The sequence below is a fragment of the Condylostylus longicornis genome, unplaced genomic scaffold (genome assembly GCF_029603195.1).
Source record: "Condylostylus longicornis isolate FDR11 unplaced genomic scaffold, ASM2960319v2 ptg000157l, whole genome shotgun sequence".
Taxonomy (NCBI): Eukaryota; Metazoa; Arthropoda; class Insecta; order Diptera; family Dolichopodidae; genus Condylostylus; species Condylostylus longicornis.
In genome coordinates this window covers 393,647-421,041 of record NW_026578125.1, presented here as the reverse complement: position 1 = coordinate 421,041, position 27,395 = coordinate 393,647, and positions in this window count along the sequence as shown.

Genomic DNA, 27,395 nt, shown 5'->3' with positions numbered 1-27,395 from the left:
CATTGGTTTGACCCAACTTTATTTGAAAAATTTTAGGTTCTATATAGATATTTCTTAATAAATATTGTTCATTTTTCTTTATAACTTCTTCAGGCGAAATTTTTATTTTCTTATGTTTTGTTGAATTATACTTCTGTATTAATAAATGTATTAAAGTATGATGATAAAATATGTAACCATTTATAATTTCCATTTAAACTAAAGGTTTTCCACATCATATTTTTTAATGTTCTATTAAATCTTTCGACAATTGATGCTTTCATTTCGCTGAATGAGTGATAATGATTAATTGCTTTTTCTTTCATATAATTTTGGAATTTTGAATTAAAAAACTCCTTGCCTTCGTCAGATTGAATATTTTTGGGAATTGATTTTGATCTTTTAATTATTAATTTTAAAGAGTTTAAAATATTTTCAGCATTTTTTGTTTTTACAGGTTCTGCGTAAGCGTATTTTGAAAATATATCTATAGCTGTTAACATGTATTTATATCCTCTATTGAATTTAGCGTAGGGTATCATTTCAACTAAATCTAATTGCCACGTATCATTTATTCCCTTTTGCTTGAATTTTCTTCTGAGATATCGTTTTCTAGCTGGTCTATGTATCTCCGATACTATTTGAGATTTTGACATTTTTTTTATACAAGTCAATCAATTTTGTATTTTTTTATTGTATAGCATTCACAAGTATCTGGTCCAGATGTAGTATCGTCGTACGCCCAAGGGCAAATAGTAAAATGGCTTCCGTGTATCGAACTAGTTAATTGTAATTTATGTTTAAATGTTTTTAAGTAATTGTTTAAGTATAAAATTTGATTCTTATGTTCTTCCAAAATAACAGAATCATATACATTTAAAAACTCGTTGACATCCATTTTTAAAATAAGAAAAATAAGAAGGATTCGATTATTTATACGTATATAAGCCGTTGCAGCTCAATAAAATGAACAAAGTCAGTATTTTTATATTTAAGCATGATTCAAATAAAAAACTTTAGTATACATCAATTTATAATCGTAGCAGCATAACTGTAACGAATTTTCCAGTTTTACTAAAGAAATAAAATGGATACTCAATCACCAAGAGGGGATGGGGTTTTAATTATGTTCAATAATGAAGAAGAACCAATTCAGATACCAAATTCATTTTGCTGGAATTGCTATAAATGTCTTATGTTGTATATGGTATTTTTATGTTTGCTTTTTATTATTTTTACAATTACTCATGTTTTAAATAACATAAAAATAATGTAAATAAAAGAAAAAATAAAATAAAATACAAGTAGCATATTAGTCTAGTAGCATAGTACTTTTATTTATTTTTAAATATTTTTTTATCTTATTTTTAAGTAAAAACGGAATTTCATAAAACAATCTAGAATAATTACATCGAAAGTTAAATCGATCTAATGGTATATAAATTTCACTTTTTAGTAAGATTTCATTGTTTTCTACACATTGTCTTATATATTTCCTTACATAGTCTTTTACACCTTCTTCAGCCTTGTGGTTGTATTCCATTACCAAATGAATAAAATCAATTAGGATATGAAATTCATCCATCTCTTCGCTCCTTAACACGAAAGTTTGTAAATTTTTTGTTTTTATTCCAAATTGTAGACAAGAGACCTTGTTATTTATAAATTTTTTTTTATACTTTGTTTAAAATTGCTGATAAAATTCCACCCAATCCTCATAATTTATAAAAATTTCCTTTTTTCCAATACGGTGTATTGAAATGGTTGCTTCTAATAATTCTACGTGGAATCCTATTACTACTTTTACAGTATGTGTTTTGTTTAAAAAATAAGTATACGCCAACAACATGTTTTAAGAAACACTGATTAAGTAGTGCTGATCTAGGTATCTGTTTTTAAACTGCATTTTAATTGAGACATTTCATCTTTTATATAACATGATTTCTAGAAACACATGTCTGAATATTCTGCTTTCCAAATATTTTGTGAAATTTTCTTAAAACTATTTGATCATTTTTAATATGGTAGCGTTTCTTAAATTCACGTAAAAAATTATTCATACTTATACCAAAACATCTATACCATGCATACACGCAACAGCATTCTCCACAAACTTCTGAAAAGGTGCTTTGTAATTGTTTGTCATTGAAAACAATACATTTATCTTTTAAAAAACTTAAAATTTCCTTTTTATTTAGTAAACCTCCATAAGAATCAAAGTATTCAACACAACCATATTTTGGAATATATATGGCTAACCAATGTTCGCCAGGATCTTTTGCTTTATCAGTATTTATAATTATAAGGGAACATCTTTCAAGGTGTTTTGGTATTTGATCTAAAGCAAATACACCTCTAAATTTTTTTCTTGTATATTTATTGCAATTTAAATATTTTATAATATCTAAAGTATTCATAAATTTAATTCACTTAAATCATAAACTGTACTGTTTTCTTTAATGTAATACGAAATGAAATCTTTTTTGATTTTTCCGTTAGTCAATATCACATTGAATTTTTTTAATATTTCTTTAAGTTCATAGCTTATATTGTCATTAATCAAAGTTCCAAACGAATAGTTTTCAAAATTTTCATATATTAGTTCCTTAGTTGGAAATTTGTAAGAAAACTCCTTTACAATTTTTTTGCATTTTTCTTGAATCCCAACTAAGCAAATATCTCTTACAAATAAGGTATTCTTGTCGTCACAACAAAACGTTATATCAACAAGTGCATAAGACGATGACATCATCTTGAATATTAAAACCATTTATGCAAATGTTCTATTTATAGGTTTGTGAAAATATTCCTATTTTTGTCCATTTCAACACTTGCATCAAATTCTCCATAGACAATAGCAGTCAATACAGATGATTGCGCTTTAGATAACCTTGCCTCAATTCTAATTGTACCTTGATTAAATAGACCCTGACATATCTCATTTCCTGATGCATCTGGTGTCAAATCGAAAGCCAAGATGAAAAATCCACTACTAAACATAGATTTTGATATTTGATGTCCTTTGTCATTATGATAAATTCCTGTGCCAGAAAAAAGTGTATGGTATGCACGAGTATGATAATTATTTTCATCTGAAAAACTTGTTTCAATTGCTGTGTTTGGTACTTGTAAACCATTTACATACAATAAAAACTGGGACATATCAAAATGTCGAAAATTATATGGATTTTTTGATCTTTTTCCAGAGTAGCCAACATTTTCTGTAAGGCAAAAAATTATGGTGTTGGTAATTGCCCAATGAAGACATTATCAAGTGAAATAGTTGATGTATTAGGAGGAATTGTAAAACTTTTTACTTCAACACGCTTGTAATTGTACTTGGCATTAGATTTTTCTAGAACAGCATTATGGGCTAGTAGCACACTTGGGTTTATTGTTACGTGCTTCATAGATAATGTAGCTTCCAAAATTTTTAACTGAGATTCATCAGCGTCGTCTGCAAAAATAGAAAATCTGGTTTTTCAAGTGTTAAAGTAATTCTCACATCAACGTTGTTTATTAAAAGAGTCGGTTGGTTAAACATATCCAAATGTAGTTTACCCATTAGCTCTACGATATTGCTGTTGTGATAAAGTTTTTGACGTTCTTTTGATCCATTATTATCTGGTTTTGCTATGTTTGGTTTATCTAAACACCATCCAGCACACTCTAAATGAGTAGTAGCGGCATCCGTACCATAATTTAATAATGATTCAATGTATGCTCTGTAATGATAATTTCCATCTGACGGGGTAATACTTTTTCCGTTAAATTGAACATTACACTGTTTTATTATTGAGTGTAGAAGATTATTCACTACACTTGGTTGGGGCAATGTTTTTCCGTCGGCACCTTTGTCCTTATTCCAATGGTTTCCATATTTTTTAACAATTTGTACCTTTAATCTAAGATATGTAGAAGATAAATCTCTGTATGTATCACCATGACCTAATGAGACGAATTCAATAGTTGATGGATTATCTAAAGAAGCAATAGGATTGTATGAAACTTCTTCAGATCTTAAAATACTAGATTGAATTGGCTTTTTTCTAAAAATATCCAATTCTGATTTCATACATTCAATCATAATTAATCAAAAATATCAACTTTTTTTCTTTTGCTATTAACTTTTCGTGGCTTTGAAGCAAAGTAGTCGATTTTTTTAATGAGGCGCCTTTTTATAGTTTTTCTTTTTCTTTTTCCAGACCCATACATTTCGTTTAATTTACGAACTGCTCCACGTCTCACATTTTTTAAAATTTCTTTACCCCGATCCTGAACTATTTCTCTTATATTTGCTCCAGTTGCAATATCAGATAGAGCATTCATAATGGAATTAATTGCTTCATTTTTCAATATATTAGCTCCGGAGACAAACAAAGGTTTCAAATATTTAAAAAGCCCCCCAAAAAAGCTTCCCAATCCTCGACCTCTTTGATAGGCAAGAGCAGAATGAAGTAAGGGGCCGATATCATCAAGCCCTTTACCAGATTGAACTAAATAATACTTATAATACAATCGTTCCATAATATAATTTTTGCTTAATACCTTTTATTTATACTTTTTTGAAATGTAATACAATTTTTGTAGGAATATTACTATTGGAAAAATTTATTTGTTTACCATATTTATCACATAACATAATAGAAATATTATCAAAAAATTTATTTTCAACTGGAAAATAATGAATATTTTTAAATTCAAAAAAATTATTTTCGTATGTATTCTTTATTATTACTCGTATTGTTCGTAAACACCTCAAAGTATTGTCACCGACAATTTGTGGTTCTATAATGTCACTGTATACAAACATAATATCTGATTTATTTACTGGTATAAAATATAAGGTTTCTAAATAAGACTTGTACAATTGCACAATTCTGTCTTTATATTTTTTAAAATCGGGGTATTTTATTAAAATTTGATTAAAACATTCTTTAATAAAAACATCAATTGACCAATTGGTTTTTACACCTATTTTTATGTCAACTTCTGGATCGCTGACACATATTTTAACCACTTCACCAGTGTATTCAGTTGGTTCTCCAGATTTTATGTAACTTGAGTTCCTTGAAATATAATCAAAAATTTGCCATATAAGCTGACGCTCACATTCCTTTTTTGTATATCCTGCATCCGGTTCTATATTTTGTATGAGTGTAGGTAAAACAAAAGTTTTCCAATCACAATTGATTTGTTCTTTCCTATATGGAATAGAATAGTTTCATACATCTGAAAATTTTGATTTCTGATAGACTTACGTTTTCTAAGACGTTCACCAGCTGATGCAGCAGAAAGCGCTGTCGTAAAAACATTTTCATGCAATTCATTATCAAATACATCGTCTGGTTCTTTTTCGAATATTTCCTCCTCGGGGAACTGTATTTTAGCGTCCTTAAATTCCACAAAATTTGTTTGGGTGTCTGTGTTTTTAAAAGCAGTTTTTGGACGAGTTTGAGTACTCTTTGTTTCTGTAAGTTTGGACTCGTACGACTGTGTTGTAATGTTTTGGGAAACAGTTCTACTTTTGTTCCTTATTTTAAACAGGTTTTGACGATATAAATACCATTTTTGGATATCAGGCAAATTTTTATTCAGTAGAATATTTTTCATCTTTTTATTTAACTCATTTAGCTCGACATCAGAATTTTGTTTTAGTTTTTCATAAATTTCAGGTTTTATTATTACCATTTTATTAAACATTGCGCTATTCATTTTAAGAAACGTCCTATTATTCCAGACAATATGGCTCCAAGAAGGCTTGGTAAAAATCCCCCTTTTTGAATAATTATTTTTCGTTTATTATTTATAGATTTTTTATTGGAGGTTAACGCCCGTAACTTTTTTTTATACTTCCTTAGTTGATTCGTTATTTTTTTATTAAGATTGCAATTTCCTTTTAATATATTCAAAGATATTTCACAAAATGTTTTTATTACTTCTGGTTCACAATGCTTAATTATTATTTTTTGAAACCTTGGTTTAGAATTTTTTAATAGGTGCAATATATGTCGGTTGGTTTTCAAACTTCTCATATTCTTGTGCTAATTGCTCTAACTGATCTTTTGTACAAAAACATGAATTTAGACCAAACAAATCGCCTCTTAATCTAAAAAGATCGTTGACTTCTTGAGTGAGATCTAATAATATATATCCATATGGTTGTGATGTTACCTCATTATATACTTTTTCAAATTCTTTAACCTGATTCGGATATATTTGTCTGGCCAAAGGTAATATTTGTGATTTATCTCTAGGGTTTTTGAAAAGTACTAAATATTTACAATTTAATGAAATATCTCTTGAAAATTTTCCTTGATGGAATAGATTAGAATTAGAAAAAAATATTTAAAGAAAGATTTCAAGAACAAATATGTACTATATATAATTATATTAAAGAAAAAGTGAAAAAAAATGTGTTTTGTAATTTATAGGTATATACGTTCTATAGAACATTCTACTTTAAGACAAATACAAATGCGTAATGTATTAACAACTAGACTTTTTTTGATTAACCAGTTTTTTTTTATTTTGTATTTAAGTACAATCAAAGAAAATGAAAACAAGAATTTGTTTTCATTTTCAACGCAACTATTTGCATCAACAACAACAAATTTCATGCATCTTGTTTTTCTTATGCAAAAGTAAGCAATAAGACATTCCTGCTATTTCTTAATTATGCATAGTAAAAACAAAAACAAGCAACTAGATACAATAACAAGAACTAAGGTAGAAGGAAAATAAAAATTATAGGTACCTCAATGTAAATATAACAAGTTTTTTCCTTTTTTACTATCAAGGTAAAATTAAAAATACGTACTTTCTGATATTTCTGGTTACCTAATACTATTTTTAAAATATTTAATTTAAATTTCCTTATCTGCTGGACAACTCCGGCAAAGGAAACTCACATGTAAACAAATCATGCAAAATCTCAAGTACGCTAAACTCGGACAAGTAAACAACTTGCTTTGCAACCTTTGACCTACTTTATAGTTGATTGACCCGGCGGCCACCTCAGCTTCGTACATGGGGTCATACACACTTAAACAAGTCATCTACCTATACCAGGAAATAAACGACCCGTTATACAGGTTATGACACACTTTAACAGGTCATCTACCTATACCAGGAAATAAGAAGGTGAAAGTGGGGCGTGCGATATGGGCTGATTTTTTCCCAGCACAAAGACACCCAATACCCACTCTTAGGTCGTGAGCCAATAATTTCCTCTATTTTGATTTTCTAATTCTATGTGTTTCTTCTTTATATGCTCTTTCCACCTTGGCTTGACATCTAAAGTCATTCCTAGGTATTTTGCTGAGTTATGGATCGCTACGTTCGTTTCATTTACGTTAATTTGTGGTGGATTCACTATTTTCCGATTGGTGAAGTTGAAGTGAACCGATTTTGCTTCATTCAACTGCACCCTCCAATCTCTAGTCCACTGGCTTATTTTGTTAATTGCCTCCTGTAATTTTTTTGTCGAATCGTCAATGTTCGATCCTACTGCCAATATTGCAGTATCATCAGTAAAGTGACTATGGTAGCATTTTCTATTTGTGGCAAATCACTCGTGTAAAGCAAGTACAACGTTGGGCCCAATATACTGCCTTGAGGCACACCTGACTTTATTTCTCTTAGCGTGGAGTATTAAGCATCTTGTTTAATTCTAATTAATCTGTCGGCTAAGAAAGATTCCAAAATTTCTACAAATGACGATGGTAAGATTTGCCATAACTTAAGTATAAGGCCCCTGTGCCACACCTTGTCGAATGCCTGTGCTACGTCTAGAAACATAGAAAAGCAGATTTCCTTATTTTCCAAACTTTTTTCTATAATATTCGTTATTCTATGGACCTGATCTATTGTAGAATGGTTTCTTCTAAAACCAAATTAATGGTTCGGTATGAGGCCCCTATTTTCTATTATTGGCTTCAATCTCCTTAATAGCAGCTTTTCAAAAAGCTTAGACATCATTGGTAACAGTGAAATGGGCCTGTAAGACTTTGTTTCCCTCAAGGATTTCCCGGGTTTCGGCACCATAATTACCTCCGCGACTTTCTAAGCACAAGGAACAAACCTTAAATCCATAGCCGCATTCATGATTTTCGTTAGATGTTCCAATGCCTCGTCTAGTAGCTCTCTCAGTACTTCCGCAGTAATAAGAACAAAACCTGGCGATTTTTTCAACTTCAGGCATCTTACCTCTTACGCAACCTCTAATTGAGTAAGTGGAGCTATGCTGTCTGCTTCATTTGCGATAGATTCTACCAAATCAGTTCTATCAAATCTTCTTCATTTGCGATAGATTCTACTAGATCAGTTTGTACTTTGACATTTTTGTATTGTTCCATGCAGCTCTTTGTATGATTTTAATAAAACGTTCTAACTCCACATCTAATTGCTCTCTTGATTGTATATAAATATTTACTTCAATATTGTTTATTATTTCGCATCTAAAGGTCATCTAATCTGTAGTGCTATTTGTTAAACTGGGTCTAAATAACGTTTTAGTTATTTTTTCACTCAGTTTTAATATGACAGCAGAGTGATCCGAATTAAAATCATGGTTATCTTCAAGACTTAGAAAGTTTTCTGATATTTTTTTGGTTATAAAAAAGTCAATAACATCAGGAATCTTGTTAGTCTCAGTAGGCCTATAAGTAGGAGTGCCAGTGGAGTGATAGCAACAACCTAGCTCTTGAATAGCTTTTCTTAGCTCTCTTCCTCTAGTTGAGGTGATTCTAGGACCCCAATCTGTATGTTTGCCATTATAGGCAACTCCTATTAGATATCTGTGTCCATGCTTGTACAGGAGATCTTTAAAAGTATTTTTCGTAATGCTGCAATTTGGTGGACAGTATAAGCACCAACACTAAAGTCCTGTCTAGTCGATTTAATTTTTATCGAAATAAGCTGAATTTCAGCCGTTTCTATCTTGTATTCTTAATTATGTTCTATATTTTCTTTTATTAGTATTGCACTACCTCCTCTTGGCTGATTGCTGGGATGTACCTCTTTATAGCAATCATAGCCCTTTATTTTAAGGCTCGTATAATACGTCAGATGAGCCTCCGACGGCAAACAAATATCTATATTTCTCGTTTTGAGAAAGATCTCCAATTCTTGTTTCTTACTAAGAACACCATTAGCATTCCAAGTTACTATACGTATCTCATTTACATACATCTTTTCTAACTTCTTTGGTGTCCCCGTATACATCTCAGTATATGCGTTTTCTATTTTTAATAATCTTTTAGACATCTCGTCAATTCTATTCAACATACTATGCATCATTTGCATAATGTCTGCGTCAGTTCTTTTTATTTGTTCTCAGGTTCCTTCATTTTCTTTTTTTGTGGGGTTTTGCTTTGAAGCGCTTGTGAATAAGATAACACCTTACTAGGTGCCGTCATTCTGTCTATTTTTGGAGTTCTTTGTTCATTAAATTTAACTTGATTTTGTTTGGTTTTATTCTTTTTCAATCTTCTTTTTTGCAGTTGTTTTGCAGCCAAACAGCCTCGATAGCCAGCTGTGTGCCTCATTGCAGTTTGCACATTTGGGCTGAAAGTTATGCTTCTCACTGCACTCCGCTGTCATATGATTACCAGCACATTTTACACATCTAGCCTCTCTTTGGCAAAATTTTTGTGTGTGTCCAAATCTCTGGCATCTCTTGCATTGAGGAATGGATTTGCTGCTTCTACGAGCTTCAATTTTTATTCTCATGTGCTGTAAGTATTTTATTTTATAGATCTTGGTTATCTGTTCCGAATGGTCAAAAGATAACATAAAGAGCGGAAGTTTTACTGAAATATATTTTCCATTTACCTTCTTCCTTTTGATTTTATTTAAAACATTTAGACATTTAAAGCTTTTGCTAATAAGCTCTTTTTTTATATCCTCTGGCTCACACGATGGATGGAGATTTCTAGCAATAACTTTAACTGGCCTCGTCAGTTTATTCTCATACATGTGCCACTCCAGTCTAGCCTCATTTTCCTTTTCCACATTTATTTTTAATTGGTCACTATTCACCATATTGACCTCAACGTTTATTCTTTCTTCTTTTAATATCTTAACTATGTGGAAGTAGTTCTTAATGTTGCTCAATATAACCGGAGGAGGCTTTGTGCTTTTTTGGATTTTCAGCCTTCATTTTAGGATTGGTTTCATTATTTTTTTTAACTGTCGTCTCTGAATTTATTTCAGGAGACCTTTCCATTTTTCGCTTCTTTGCATTATTCTGTTTTAGGATCCAGTCAGTTTCTCTTGCCAGTTCTTCCTCGTCGGTTTCATATACGATAACTTCCGCATCTTTGTTCTTCTTTTCTATTGAGGCAGGTTTTATTTAATTTTTTAAATTTACATTCTCTGCTTGTAATTTGCAGATCTAGTTTTGTAGCACCATATAAAAACTCTCTAACTCGGTTATTCTCGAGTCGTGAGTATCCAATTTATTCTCCTGTATAAGATGCCTTTTCATATTACCCTCATGGGTTTTCATTTTTTTGTCTTATGCAAACTTATTAGACTTTTTCTCAGAGTTATCATCCTTAACTCTGTCCTTTTTCTCTGCAATCACGAATGGGGGTGATCGCATGACCCCCGATCTCCTTCTTAATGGGTCTATCAACGCCGATCTACTATGCAATATGTGGTCTCCCCCAGAATCCACGAGACCAGCCTCCGAAGAGTGTGGATTTTCCAGCATTACTCGATTACCACCTGGAGTATTCAATCCTTGTGTTTTGTTTATTGCATTTGCTTGCTTTATTTCGGAGTTTTCTTCTCCTAGCCTTTGAGAATAATACCCTCGTGCAGCGCAGCACATATAATTTCTGCCGTCCCTCAGGGATCAGTCGCAGACCAGAGAGCCGCTGATTGTGAGTCCGCCGCGTCTGGATTTTCATTTGGATTTTAGTGGACTCTTTCCACAAGCATACCTTGCTGCGGATATTTCGTAGCCCAATCCGCCGGGAGGGAAGAGGTTCTTGACATCACGCTTAGCACTGAGTTTATCGGCAGATGGGTTGGTATATGGCTTGTTTCAAATGAGACATCTATGTCCGACCATAGGCAGATTAGGTTTGATATCATGGTCTCCGTGGCAGAAGAAATGTATCAGGTGCCCCAATTCACAGATTGGAGTCAATTCGAAACGATCCTCATGGATGAAATTGAATCCATTCCTACCTCTGTGAAACGGTGATCTAAAGTGACGTATATTTCGAAGGCAGGTAAGCGGCCAAGCAACCACTAAGGTCTTTCCGTCTTATCAGTCTTACTTTTTTTCTATTGAAAGAAATGCAAAAGGTGATTGATAGATTCATACGGGACGCACTCGGAAGCAATCCCTTGCATGAGTCTCAGTTCGCCTATCAGTCGGGAAGGTGTACTGTACTCGCTCTGCAGAGTCTAGTGGGGGTCCTTGAAAACTCACTAGAAGTGCGGGAGGTGGCAGTTGGCTGCTTCGTTGATATAGAGGGAGCTTTTGGCAACACTTCATATCATGTCATCTGTGAGTCGTTGCACAAACGGGGGATTGATGCGACAGCGGCAGATGGGTTAATCGGATGCTACAGGATAGGATTTTTAAGTCTACCATAGCTGACGACACGCTCTTCATCTTCCCTGCTAAAGGTTGTCCGCTTGGCGGGGTTCTTTCGCCCCTTCTGTGGTCCATTGTAGTGGATGATCTAATCGCTTCTCTCGAGGGCTCGGAGGCACGTATCTGTGATTACAATTCTGTTTGGTGAACATATTAGTTACTTTAGGATGTTCAAGTATTTGGGGGTAGCCCTGGATGATCGCCTCTGCTTCGATTATATGGTGCCATAAGGACACGCGTATATATGCGACCCATGATCCGTATTGCACGGTGTTCCTAGCTCGAATACATGCAATGGAGATCTACCTGAGAGTCAATTTGGAAAGGGGGTATAAAAAACGTACCATCTATGTGTTCTCTGACAGCAGGACTGTATTTTTGGCACTTTACTCGTTTCACGTTGCATCCAAACTTGTCTAGGGCTGCCTTGCTGCCCTTGTGGAATTGGCATCGGAGAATAAAATCACGCCCATTTGGGTGCCGGGTCACAGTGACCATGCGGGAAACGAGGTTGCCTTTGGGCTGGCGCAGTGGGGATCTTGGACTGACTTTGTGCAGCCGCTACCTTTTTGTGGTCAGCCCTTTTCCGCTTTGGGGGCCAGGCTTGCCTGCCTGCTCGCGGTAGAATGCGGCCTTCAATGACGGGGCACGAAAGGTTGTCGTCATGCGATTATGTTTCTTTCAGCGTGCTCCATCGGATTCACCGCAAAGTTTATGGGGATGAACAGGAGCCGGCTTCGCCCTATTGCGAGTTTCTTCTCAGTGAAGTATCACCTGCATAGGCTGGATAAGTCGGACCCTTCCCTGTGCAGATTTTGTAGGGGCGGTGACGAGACCACCAAGCACATCCTTTGCGTTTGTCGGGCACTGACTGTTCGGCGCCGAAGTTTCTTGGACATGGGTTTCTAAGTGTTCGGGAACTGCCGTCCAACTCCCTTAGGGATATCTCCGGCTTTATAGTTGGGACGGAGATATTATAGGCGTGAGTGTGGGGAGGCAACAATAAATCAGGAATGGTTGTGGTGGCTTGGGGTGGTTACATATGCCCTACTCGGTTCCCTTTAAATCTACAACCTAGTATTAATGTACTGGTACAGAATTGCTGTGATGCTGAAAAAGATGTGTACTTGTGCTTCATCAATTATGAAAAAGCTTTTGATAAGGTTTAGCACGCTAAACTAATGGAAGTCTTAGAGGAAACGGTTATAGATGAAAGGATATTAGGTGCATTCAAAATTTATACTGGCACCAATCTGCTCAAGTCCGAAACAACCATAGTATCACTAGCAAAATACAGATACAAAGAGAAGTCCGTTAAGGATGTATTTTGTCACCACCACTGTTCAATATTTAAAAAACAAGGAAATAGTGGCAATACAAATAATAACAAGAGCAAAAATATTGACAATGGAACGAAATACCCTAATATCATTCAGGTTAAAGCATTCACAACTAACACCCAAATTTCTATATCTATACCCAACACTCACAACATACCCAAAACTCGATAATTACAAACACCTCCGCCTACTAACTTTGTAGATCCGCTCACTCCTCCGATTCTTCATATGACCAAAAGGTCCGTTGAAGATGACGATAGTACTTATGTACTATCTCGCTTCAGAGATCGGGCTGTATATGAGAATGTTAAATTGTACTTGGCATATTTTCATGATGCGGCAGAAAATGTCCACCACGATGGTAAAACTAGATTAGGTGTTAAGGTTTAGGTAAGTGAGGGCCTTCCCTCTGACTATACTATTTTATATAACTTATGGGGACAATATGGATAGCAAATAGACTGATTATCTGCAGAGGATGACGGAAGCAAACAACAAGTTTTTTCTTCCGACGACCTTAGCCCAATCGTTTAGATAGTTCAAGCAGCTTTCGCTATAACAATAACTTGGTCCAATTAACTGGTTTTAGAAATAGTATAAAAAGGACTGTAAAACAACTTTCTTTGTACTATCAAAATGTCCGTGGACTAAGGACTAAAACTAACACCGTTCTATTTAACTCTTCTCTTCTTGACTGTGATATTTATGTTCTAGCGAAAACTTGGTTGTCCCCCTCCATCAATAATCTTGAATTATTCAACTTTTGATTTTCTGCTTTTAGAAAGGACCGACATGGACTTCTCTTGCAGAGACACACACCAAAGGGAGGTGGGGTATTAATCGCCATTAAAAACTCGTTATCAGCTAGTATTATTGACATTGAAGACTCCAATGATTTTGTAATCATTGCAGCTGAATTCCAAAACGCTGTTCTTAGTGAATTGCTATATACCGCCTAACTCAAGTAATGAGTTATATGCAAAATTTTCTTTGGCAATTGATTATGAATGCAATTTTCTTAACCCGGAGGATGAGATATTTGTTTTCGGAGTTTTAAATCTCCACAAAATTAGGTGGATGACTCATGATGAGGAACCATTTTTGATTCAATTGACTGTACTAGTGAGTTAGAGTTGTCTTTTATAGATACTTTTCATCTAAATAATTTGCAAAAAATATCCTCAACAGCAAACCATTGATCAAAGCAACTGGATCTTGTCTTTACTACCAATTGGTATGATTGTTTACCTATAACACTCCCAGATCCGTTGGTTAACGTTGATATATATAATCCTCCGATATCTTTCTGCATTGAAGATCAACCATTTACTGACGAGCCCCTTTTCTCTCTTTTTGATTTTAAAAGCTGATTTGTTTTTCTTCCCTCGACTTCTCTCCAGTATTTATCTTAACTGATATTGAGTCTATGACGAGTAAGTTTTATGAAATCATTTTTGCTGCGTTTGAATTGTTTATTCCAGTGTTGAAATCTAAAAATACTGGCTCTGGTCTTCCATGGTTTTCACAAGAGTTAAGAGGACTTCGCAACAAAAAGAATAGGCTAAGGCGCAAATATCTCTCCGCTAAAGGCGACAGGGGCTATGATAATTTCCAATTATGATCAATTTAAATTAGCAGCAAAAGAACGTTACGACTAATATATCTATAAAACTTCGGCTAACTTAATACGTAATTCCAAAGTTTTTTGGAAGTTTATAAACCATAAGAGGAAAGGTGATAGTTATCCAATATTCTTGATATTCGGCGGGAATACAAGTAATAATTCCCAAACAATTTCTCTTCTCTGGCGCCCATCAAAACCATAATTTTTAATAAGTCTTATTGTTTGGATATTTTTCCTTCCAATAAAATGACGTGGCAAACTACCGTCCTATAGCTAAACTGTCGGCAATTCCTAAGGTTTTGTATATGACAACATTTATTTTCATTGTATGCCATTCATCAGTGCGCGTCAGTATGGCTTCTTGAAAAAGAAATGCACGGTGACTAACCTAGACAGTTTTCTAAAATAATATGGAAAATGGGTATGAGACGCATGTAATTTAAACAGACTTTAGCAAAGCCTTTGACATCTTACCACATGACGTTATTATTTCAAAATTGAATCTTTTAGGGCTCCCTGACAATTTCTTAGCTTGAATAAAATCTTATTTCTCTGGTAGGACTTACAGAGTCCTCTTTCGTTCAGCAATTTTTTCGCCTCTTTCGTCTAATTCTGGTGTCCCCCCGGGTAGTCACTTAGGTCCACTGCTATTCATAATTTCAATTAATGATATTACTTCAATACGAGTATTAACGCACAATGAGTAGTAATATAAGCTGATGACATGAAAATTTAAAAAAAAAATAAACTGTGCAAATGATGCGACGTATCTTCAGGATGATCTTAACCGCTTTTACGGGTGGTGCTCAAGTAATAAACTAAAAGTCAATGTAAGTAAATGTGCACAAATGTGCTACTCTAGGCAAAGACGGCCATTTTTGACAATATATACTTTGAATGGTGAAGCTCTTAGTCGTGTTCATTCAATAATGGACCTGGGTGTTTGTTTCTATAACAAGTTATCATTCATAAACTACTACAATCATATCAAACGCAGATCAAGCTCGATGTTAGATTTTATTAAACGCTGGTCAAAGGAGTTTAATGACCATTATGTCTTAAATTGCTCTACACATGCCTATTCCATCCTCATCTCGAATATGCTTCGCAGGTATGGTCATTCTACATTCTACTGACGTTCGCACTACGCCTTGTTACTTGGGAAGACCCCATAGTTCTTCCACCTTATGAGCACAGACTCAAATTAATTGACCTACCCACACTGGGCAAAAAACGTGACGTTGCAGATTTGTTATTCATTTTTTATCTTATAAAAACTGACTTAATCTCTCCCGACATTTTAAATAAAATTGTGACTAACTCTAACTTTAGGTCTCGTTTGTCTAATCTTTTAATGGTTCCTTTTCATAGGACCAATTATGGGAAACATGAACTTGTCAGCAGAATGCTGCGTTTATGCAACAAACACAAACACAGACTAGACTTTTCACTGACGAAAGACACGATGAAAAAGCTTCTATTTACTTATAGCTAAGTATAACCTTTTTTTATATTAACAAATTCTTGTTTTAGTGTTTCATTGTTTATATTCATATTTAATGAAGTATTAATACTAATAAGTTTTATTTTGCATAATTTTTTAATTTAATTTTTAGGTCAAAAATTTGTTCTGTCTAAAATAAATGTGTATATATGTATATGCATTCTTTAATTTTAATTTATGTAAAATGTTTGAGCCAAATATAAACAAATAAATAGATATATGTATATGCAGAAGCTATATTTGTAGAACCGGCACAAAAACAAAGGTATAAAAGTTAATGGCACATACATCAACATCATTCGCTACGCAGATGACACCACGTAATTAGCAGATAGTCTTGTAGGTCTGCAACATATAGTCGATAAAGTACACCGGCATAGTAAAATGTACGATCTAAAAATTAATATCGCCCAGATTAAACTTATGATCGTAAGTCGAACCAGAACGCGTTACAACAATGCTGCAATTCTGGTGGATAATACGGCAATTCAACGGGGCAATTCAATTCAAATTCCAGTTTTAAATATCTTGGATGCTGACTGGACTAGTACTGGAACTGTAATAAAGAAATAAAATGCCGTATTAAAATGGGCAATAATGCTTTTTTCCAAATTCAAAAACATTTTGTGCAACAGAAGCATGAGTTTCTGTCTTCATTTGAGGTTTGTTAAGTGCTGTGCTTGGCCGATTTTGTTGTATGGTGCTTAATTTTGGACACTTAAAGTAAGGCATATGAACAAAATTGAAGGTTTTGAAATGTGGATATATAGAAGATTATTGCGAATATCGTGGACAGACCATGTATCAAATTAGGAAGTTTTGAGACGGATGCGTACAGAAAGGCAACTTCTTCAAAACAGATACAGGTTATACGAGGTGCAAAGTATAAACTGCTTCAGTTCATCATGCAAGGCAAAATTGAAGGCAGACGAGGTGTCGGTAGAAAACAAATTTCCTAGCTTCATAATATCAAAAACTGGAATGGAATAAGAACGGCTCAAGAATTATTTAACACTGCTACAGATAGAAAGGAATTCTCCAATATAATATGAAGGATTATTTGATAATTGACATGTGATCGCTTAAATCCTGCGAAGGATAACGGCAGACGAAAGAGACTTAAGTGGTATGGCCATGTTAGGCGGAGACCGAAAAGTTTTGTAGCTGAATATTTCCAACAATCCCAAGGGGGCGAGGACGTCCAAAGACCAAATTCCAGAAACGGCAATCCAGATGGTCCTGGCGCTTACGTACAAGGAGGGCCAACCCCAACTAATATAGGCGGGAAAAGGCAAAGAAGAAGAAGAAGGTGTTGCTCATTATTGTTTTGAATAAATTTCATTGGTTGAGTGCTATTTTGATTCATACGCGACTTTCGTCATTTCTGACTTGTTTGCTTTGTTCTTATATTTTAAAAGGTGCTTACAAAATATCGTGTAGAAATTTTACTTTTGTTAAATTTTGTAAACCGTTTCAGGTTTTTATTGTTCTCCTTATAAAATACCAGTTATTTCAAATACTTGAAAGTCTCTTCTTACAAAATGGAATAATAACGAGAGCGCCCGCTATAAATTCGTCTATTAATTAAATTTTATATTTTTAAATGCAAAAATTGAAGATTCAAAATTTCTTTTCTTTGGTGTGGACAGTTATTAAAATTATTCCAAAAATAAATATATGACTGAAGTATTTTTTTTATCACTTCTTAAAAGTTTTTAAAAAGTCGTTTAACACTGTTTTTAACATTTTTTGTTTGGTGTAAGTCTCTCGCTGAAAAGTTCAAAACATATACATAGCCTTCGTTAAAATATACTTTTGAAAACGCCTGAGCATTGCCGTATTTTAATGTTCGATTTTTTTTCAGTCAACCTTTACAGATAAAAATTGTGAAAATATCTGGCAATCTAATTATAAAACTAAAATCTAGCGAATTAGCTGAAGAAAATTTTTGAGACATGTATAAACTATAATTTGGCACTTAGTTATCGAATTTTCTGGTGTTACCCAACTACCCAGCTGCCCGGAAATGCCAATCACTAAAACTTCTAAAATATATCTGAGCTGCAATAGGGTAAATAGCTACAACCCTTTATGCATTTTAAAGAGCTTCATTACTTTAAATATTTTAATTAACATTAGTTCTTAGGGTTGTATAGCAGTTACCCAAACCTGCCAGACTTTTGAGACATACCTGAGCTGTGATTGTATGCATGACTTTCATTAGTTTTATAAGTTTTTGAAATATTTAAAATAATCTTCTTGAGTGGCATACCAGCTAACGGAATCCAGGGTCCGAATTGTTTCCCTAAAATTAGCAACAGTCCCTGGCGGAAATAAAAAAAACATTTTTGAAAGTTTGGCGGCCCAAGTAACAATTTCCAAGAGTAATAAACTAAATAATTTACCAAAACTCTCATACCACACTCCAATACTCTCATATTTTTTTTTTCTTTTTTTGTTTTTATGCAACTCTCGTAAGGTTCTTATAATAAAGACTTAGCATTTGTAGTGTTAAAAATTCTGCTACTCTCATAGCAAAGCTAGTTTCAGCAAGCCATAAAAAATTTTAATTCTTATGAAATATTTTTCATAAGATGTCAACTCTTATAGAATTTTGTTCTTAAAAGAATTTCTTTATAAGTCTAGTTGTTAGGCATGACCATTTTGGTATTGTCATTTTTCCTTATCTAAATTTTAACCCCAATGAGCCTGAGAATTCTTTTTTTGGAAAGAAGTCCCAAAAATATTTATTGTACAGAAATTATTAAATTAAAGTTAATGAAATGCAAAATTACAGTTTTATTTGAACATATTCAAAAGCTTTAGTTGGAATTTATGCACATTAGTAGAAAAAAAGATATAAGATTAGGGTTGAAAAATATGCATAAAAATTTTTTATATTTTAATTATTTTTAGTTGCTTTTTTTCGAAGTACAATATCAACTTTTATCAACAAAGTTTTAATGCCAGCAACTTTTTGATTTATAATCATGACAAAAAATTTCAATTTCCCATATTTATAATTTTATGATACATATTAAGTTTTTGAATACAAATATTTATTGATTACATATCATATACGTAAACATATGTATATATTGTTCCATTTCTGTTAAAAAAAAAATTTTTTAAAAGCGGAATAGATATATTTTTTATAAAGTTCGATAAAAGACCGATATATTTATTCTACAATGTATTGCTTTTTCTTTCTAGTAACATTGTTATAAATGGTTAGTGAAAGTTTTCGTATAACAAAACTAGTATGAGAGTCAAACTTTTAAAGCTATAATAAAACTACTACCAAAAATTTAAGAAATCCAATCGTTAGTTTTGAAATAAAGTGTTGTTAAACTTCAAACGCGATTTTCCCGACTCAAAAAATATGGCGTATGGATCAAAAAAGCACTAAACCGATGATTTGTTATGGCTTCTAAGTATTTCGTGTCAATCGGTTGCATCGGGATTGCCTGCTAGTTATTTCCAGGCGCTGCCAATCCAATTTGTTGATTGTTTTCTTAAAGGAGATTGTTTTGTTAGTATAGCGACGCAAAGAAAAAAATTAGGTCAGAATAGCATTTATTGATAATAATTATCCATTTGAAATTGAAAAAATATTCAATATAGAAATTACGAAATTTTGTACTCAATAATTGAAAAATTTTGATTTAAAACACCTTAACGAAGACGAAAGATACTTAATAGAAAATTAAAAAAAAAAATATTTGGATTTATTTTTTAAAGAGGCCAATCAATTAACAGTCACTAATGAACGAAATTAAAACTACTATTAATCAACAAATTAATGCAAAAGCGTATAGATTTCCACGAAGAAGAAAAAAATAGGCAATTAAAAAGATGGAAGAGCAAAATGTAATTCAGAAAAGCAAATCTAGATATAATAGTCCTTTATGGATAGTTTCAAAGAAATTAGATAACTCACGGAAGAAAAAATGGAGAATAGTCATAGACTACAGAAAACCAAACGAAATTTCAATAGATGATAAATTTCCTATTCCTTACGTGGAAGGTATATTAGATAAAGTATGTAGGACCCAATATTTTACCACAGTAGATTTAGCGAAGGGTTTCCACCAAATATTAGTTAACCCAGAAGATAGGAAAAAACCCACGTTTCACACACTACTAGGTTTTTACGAATTTGTTAGGATGCCGTTTCGACTGAAAAATGTTCTAGTGACATTTCAAAGGCTAATGAATTCAGTACTTAGAGAATTTATAAATAAAATATACGTAATTTATCTAGACGATATTTTAATATTTATTACATTGAAAACATAAAATCCAAATGGATAAATGCCATTTTATGATTAAGGAAACTAAATTCCTGGGTCATATTTTAACTTCGGAGGGAATCCAAGCAAATTCCAGTACAATAGAAGTTATTAGAGAATTAAAAATTTCCACCAGACAAAAACAAATTAAATCATTTCTAGGAATCACAGTTATTAAAGGAAATTCACAAGGTACTAAGCCAAAGTAGCTCAACCAATAACAAAATACTTAAAGAAAGATACCAGACAAAATACTAACGACCCGAATTACATTAATGCTTTCGAAAAACTTAAAGATTTGATAACGGAATATTCAATTCTTAGATATCTAGACTTTGAAAAAAATTTTACTTTAACTACGCACACAAATATCTTTGCGATAGGAGCCGTTCTCGCTCAGGAGGAACAGCCCACTTGTTATGCTTCAAGGACGCTAAATGATCATGAAAAAAATATTCTACTACGGACAAAGAACTTTTAGCGATAGTTTGGGCAAACAACTATTTCCGACCATATTTTTACGGTAGAGAATTTAATATTTTCATAACCGTTGAAATATCTATTAGTTACATGTAAAGGTATAGACTTTAGCTCCCAACATCAAAGATACCTATTAAAGTTAGTTGAAAAAAAATTAAAATGAAATATATCAAGGGAAAAGACAATAATGCAGCACACTTTTTAAGTAGAATTGATAGTGACAACAACGAAATTAACGTTATAACAGAACGTTATAACGTAACGTTATAACAGAACGTAACAGATATATAGCTACTTCTCAGGTGCCAATAAGGCATTAGATAGGGTTTTGCCTTTAGGATCCCAAAAAATCTGACATTGGAACTTTTTAGCTCCGAAGTAGCTCTATTTTAAGATTTTCTGAAAAAATTTTTGTATAACAAAAGCTCGTTTTTTTTTATACTTTATATAATTAGAAACACAAACCAAGAAATAAATGATACGTTTTACATTATTATTAGAAACACAAACCGAGAAATAAATAATATTTGAAAATATAATGATCTCACATATTTTTGGTTTGAAAAATCGAAATAATCTTAACGTAAATAAATGTCAGCTTTTATCAAAGACATTAGATGTTTTGTGGCATCTGAATATTAATGCTTCATTTGTTATTGTTTTGAATATTATGTTTCGTCAGCAAGCTTTAAAAAAATATGCATACAGAATTTATGAACGTGTCTAATTAAAATTTTATTTTTATTGTTCCAAGCGAGAAACTGGAAAATGCTAAATTCTAATACATTCATTGTCCATACATATATTTGAATAAAATTATTATTTTGTTTTCGCTTAAACCTTTTCTTTATTTGTAAAATTACATTCATATGTACATACATATATTTGAATACAATTATTATTTTGTTTTTGCCTAAACCCTTTTTTTATTTGAAAAAATTATTTTTTTTATATGTTCACCCACAGTTTTAAAAAAATAGGTATACATTCATAATTATGTATGTTTGTACTTAAAATTTTATTTCTAATTATTTGAACGAAACATTTTAAAATGTTTAATTCTAATACATTCATATGTACACACATGTAATTGAATAAAATATTATTTTATTTATGCCCAAACCTTTTCTTTATTTGAAAAATTTATTTCTGTATGTTTACCCCCAAAGTATATGTATTAAAAAGTAATTCGACTCGTTAAAAGTAATTCCGTTAGTTTTCGTTTGCATCTTGCTTCCAAATTCTTAAAATATTCATTTTTTTTAGAAATAAATGGTAATAAGAGTTGTGTAGGCAAGAAAGAAACAAAATATTGTAAACAAACGAGTGTATCAAAAACATTGAACTGAAATAAAATTAAATTAAGTTAGGTAAAAATTTTGTTATTTTTATTTTGATAATAACAAAATTTATTTTTCATTTTATTAAAGTTAAGTAAAAAAATTCGAATTTATAAAAGCAAAAGAGTTTGAAATTTCATGTATGAATGTACACATGCATGTACCTGGTACAGTAGATGCACAGTATCAGGTAGTGACATAGAAATAAAATAATTTATAAAGAAAAAAAAGGTGCATGCATACTGATTAATACATTATGGAACATAATTATTACTGATTCATGGGAAGTATGTTCTAAATTTATTAAGATTGAAATAAAATAAAAAATTTAAAGATAATTTATTTATTTTATTTATTAATAATTATTTATTATAAATGCTTAACACTAAAAATTTTTTGTTTTATATCAAATTGTTTTGTAGTTTTATTAAAATTTTTTATTACGTGGTAAATTCTAATTCTAATATACAGTTTAATGAAATATGTTTTGTCAGACTTCTCACAACATTCATAGTTGAAATTATTTTTTAAGTGTTCATATATTTTACATTCTAAATTTTTTTCTGTACAAATATCATTAAAAAGTTTAATAAAAGTGTTTTCTAAATTCTTTAAATTATCCATGAAATTCTTGGATGGTTTATAAAAAACTAAAAAACATTTTTTTTCACAACTATTTAAATTTTTTTTTAATATTATTCGTCTTTTTAAAATTTATTTTTATTATATTTCAAATTTATATTATATAAATTATAACAAATTTTTTTAAACATTTTTTTTCCGCTTCACTTTTATTATATGAATACACCTTTTTTGCCACCTTGTACTGGAATAAGTTACAAAAATAAAACTCCCGCCTTTAAAATTCTTAATATTTTTTCCTACACTTTATATAAGGAAAAATAAATAACTTCCGCTTTTAAAAATTCATTATAAAAAACCTGGTAGACATCTATTGCGTACTCTTTCCCTCTCCCAACAATGCTTATGTGTATAAAAATAAAAATAAGAAGGTATACTGCTTAACTCTTTTGTTAATTTTAATTGGTGAGTGATTGCATTAGTGTGGTGTAAACGGAGAGTCGAACTACTTATTAGTCGATATACTTTGGTTTACCCCCATGACTTAATAATTATGTGTTTAAAATTTATTTCTATATGCCTAACCACAGTTTTAAATATTGTTCAATTCATATAGAAAGTTTAAAAAAAATTAGTTAGGAAGTTTTAAAAAAAATATACATACATTATTTATGTACTTAAAATTTTTGCGAATTTTTCCAAACTATTATAACAATATTTTTTTTGGAAATTTTCTATAAACTTTTATAACAATTTGTATGTGTTATATATTAAACACAAAAAAACAATAAATATTAACAAAATATAAAAAAAAAAATTAAAATAATGTAAAAAATAAAAATACGACAATATCCAGGCAAGCATCGAACCAATAACCTCTGCTTATAAGACTACGACGCTACCCACCAGGCTACGCAGTACCTTAAGTTTACCTTTATAATTCTATATCTTATTCATATTTCGTATAACTCTTCAAAAACCACCCTATTTTACATTATATATATAGCTACTTCTCAGGTGCCAAAAAGTACGGGTGCTTCTAGAAGGGCTAGAGACATGGAACAGAAGGCATTGTAGGGTCCCAGAAAAGGCATTAATTCCACCCAGCCTACCCCTTCACCGCCTCCCAAGATGCTTTGATACCATTTTTAGCAAAATGGTACTACATCCTGTAGGGGTAAATTTTTTATTCATTTTGGTGGTATAAATATTCACTTTTCTTTTTGGTGGTATAAATATTCATTTTGGTGGGAAGTAATTCACTTTTCCAAAAAGTGAACACTTTCTTAAGAAAATTGTAAAGTTTTAATAAAATCTACACTGTTTTATATTAAGTATGTACGTGTGCATTTAGTTATGTATTCTTTTCGTTATCTGCTGCAAAATGTATTAGTAAGCAAAACATATGTAAGTGTACATTAAACTTCTTGACAATATATTTTTAGGGCAAAATTTTATAAGAAAATGTTATTCTATTGCATTAAACTTTTTACAAATAGGGTATTTTCAAGAAAATATTTAGAACGGAAACTCGGTGATATTGATTTGTAAGGGTAAAACTTTTTTAATTTCATTTTAAACAAAAACAAAAAAAACAAATTATCCATAAAAAAAAGTTTATCTGACAAATCGCATTTTGCAGGGTTCGAACCTGAGACTTTTTGCATAGAAATCGTATGCCATGCGCATTACTCTATATACGTTAGTATTAGTGTTAACTGGTTACACATTCACGAGTTTTATTTGCATGTATTATAAAATCCAAATACATATATGCATGAATTTTAATAGCGAATTATTTTTTGCGTAAACAGTAATTGATCGCTTATAGTGCTTATTATCAAAGGTATTTTACAATTTTATGCGACGTAACTCAAAGCGAGGTTCTGAAATAAATTACTCAAAAGATATTAGATCTCAAAGGAACTAATTATTTCCAAAAATTTGTTGAAAAAAAGTGCTTATTAATTTCACTCTGTCCGTCCGTCCGTCCGTGGACACTTGTTTTGTTTGCAAAACTTCTGCACCCTTCAAGATAAAAAGCTGAAATTTAATACGTACATAGATCTTTATTAGAAACTTATTTCCGTAGAACAAAATTTTTACCTATCTCCCCCCCTTTAAATGTTATACCACCCCAAAATCCTAAAAATGGCTTTTTTTATCCTGCACTTCGTGAAGGGTATATTAACTTTGGTATGGAGTTTGTAACTACTTGAAGGAGTCATCTGCGGTATGGACATATATATATATTCTTGCTCAGCGTAAAATTCTGCGTCGATTTAGACATGTCCGTCCGTCCGTCCGTCCGATCGCACGATAACTCAAAAACGAATAATGCAATCGACACCAAACTTTCACAAGTTGCTTCTTTTGTGCCAAGGACGAACCCTATTGTTATTGGACCAATTCGGACAACGGGTTCGGGTAGCTGCCATACAACTCAAAGAGTTTATTTTAATTATTTCAAAAACTAATAAAGATACAATTATAAAATTTTGTATACATGTGTCCAATTATATTCTACATATGTTCTAAAAATTTTAATGAGATAGCTGCACCGGTTCGGGTGGCTGCCATACAACTCCAAAAGCAAATTTTTTATATTCGACAAAATAATAAAGTCAGATTCATCAAACTTGGCAGTCGTGTGTCCAATTATAGGTCAAAGACATTTCTGAAGTTTTGGTGGAATTGCTTGACAGGTTCGAGTGGCTCCCATACAAGTCCAAAAGCTTATTTTAAATATTTGGAAAAATAATAAAGTCAGATTCATGAAACTTGGCAGTTGTGTGTCCAATTATAGGTCAAAGATATTTCTGAAGTTTTGGTGGAATTGCTTGACAGGTTCGAGTAGCTCCCATACAAGTCCAAAAGCTTACTTTAAATATTTGAAAAAATAAAAAAGTTAGATTCATGAAACTTGGCAATTGTGTGTCCAATTATAGATCAGATATAGCTGCGAAGTTTTAGTGGAATTGCTTGGCAGGTTCGGGTACCTGCCATACAACTCCAAAAGCTAATTTTAAATATTTGGAAAAATAATAAAGTCAAATTCATGAAACTTGGCAGTTGTGTGTCCAATTATAGATCAGATATAGCTGCGAAGTTTTAGTAGAATTGCTTGGCAGGTTCGGATACCTGCCATACAAGTCCAAAAGCTTATTTTAAATATTTGAAAAAATAATAAAGTGAGATTCATGAAACTTGGAAGTTGTTTGTCGAGTTAAAGGTCAGGTATATTTCTGAAATTTTGGTGGAATTCCTTGGCAGGTTCAGGTACCTGCCATAGAATTCCAAAAGCTAATTTTAATATTTGGAAAAATAATAAAGTCAGATTCATGAAACTTGGTAGTTGTGTGTTCAGTTATAGGTCAGACATATCCGTGAAGTTTCTATAGAATGGTTTCACAGGTTTGAGTAATTGCTATACAACAATGAAAGGTGCAGGGTATAATTCAATCGGTTCATACCGACTTGTTTTTACTTGTTTTAACTATTTGTTGCAATGAAACCATAAGCATTTGTCAAATTTTGCAAACACAGGAAGGTAGTGTCTTTCTTCTCCTATCCTGACATACTACAGTTAAACTTTAAAAAAACAAAATGGCCGTTCAAATTTACTGTTATCTAAAATCCATTTTTGATGTCGTTTTTCCTCTAGACTCCAGGTTGCAGGAAATTTTAGCAGCTTTTAGATACTAATAAATAGTTTATTTCGTTAGAAGAACATTTTTTTCCATCTCCAACTCCTCTCAACTTATGGACTCTTGAAATTTGTAAAATTTGAATTTTTGATACTCTATATTTCCGAAACCGCATGCTTTTTCAAATTTCTATAAACGTAAAAGGCTAACTGTAAATTCAATAACATTAAAAAATATAATGTTTTTTTTTTTAACTCACGCAATTAACCCTTAAAATCGAGCATTATGTTAAGCCCTCTTTATATTAATTTTTGCTTGCACAAATGAAGCAAAAAGACTGTATAAATCGTTCATCCTAAATATTTGCAATCCTAGAAATAGTTCCGTATATGAATGAAAATATTTTTAATAGTTTGGTAGATATACATGACTGTATTTAAAAGTAGTAATTTCACTAACTGTTGAAGGGAAAAGTGTTACAATACAAACCATTGACCCAATTTTATTTATTTTAAGTTTTATCTTATAAAATATTAGGAAAAAAACATATCTATATGTATATTAAGGGTGTGTTTTTGAAGAAAAAAGTAAACTTAAAATATCTCACACACAGAATGGAACATAATTTCAAAACTGTAGGCATAGTACTAATAATAAAATAATCTTTCAACAATTATCACAAAGTACACATAATAATAAGAAATACAACATTATACAAATTAACGAATTATTTGATAATGATAAACTAGAATCGGAATCAGTAGACATCCAAACGATACATTTAGCAGAAGAGGATGTAAGGAACCATATACCAATACTAGAAACTATAGTTAATCTATTCAAAACACAAATAATATTATTGGAAACAAAAGTAAAGGAATTCGAAACAATTTTTATAATTGAAGAATTTATATAGATAAAAGTGATTTAGAAAACAATCTAACAAATTTATTAAAAAAATACATTTCAATAGGTAAAATAGCCATATGCTCT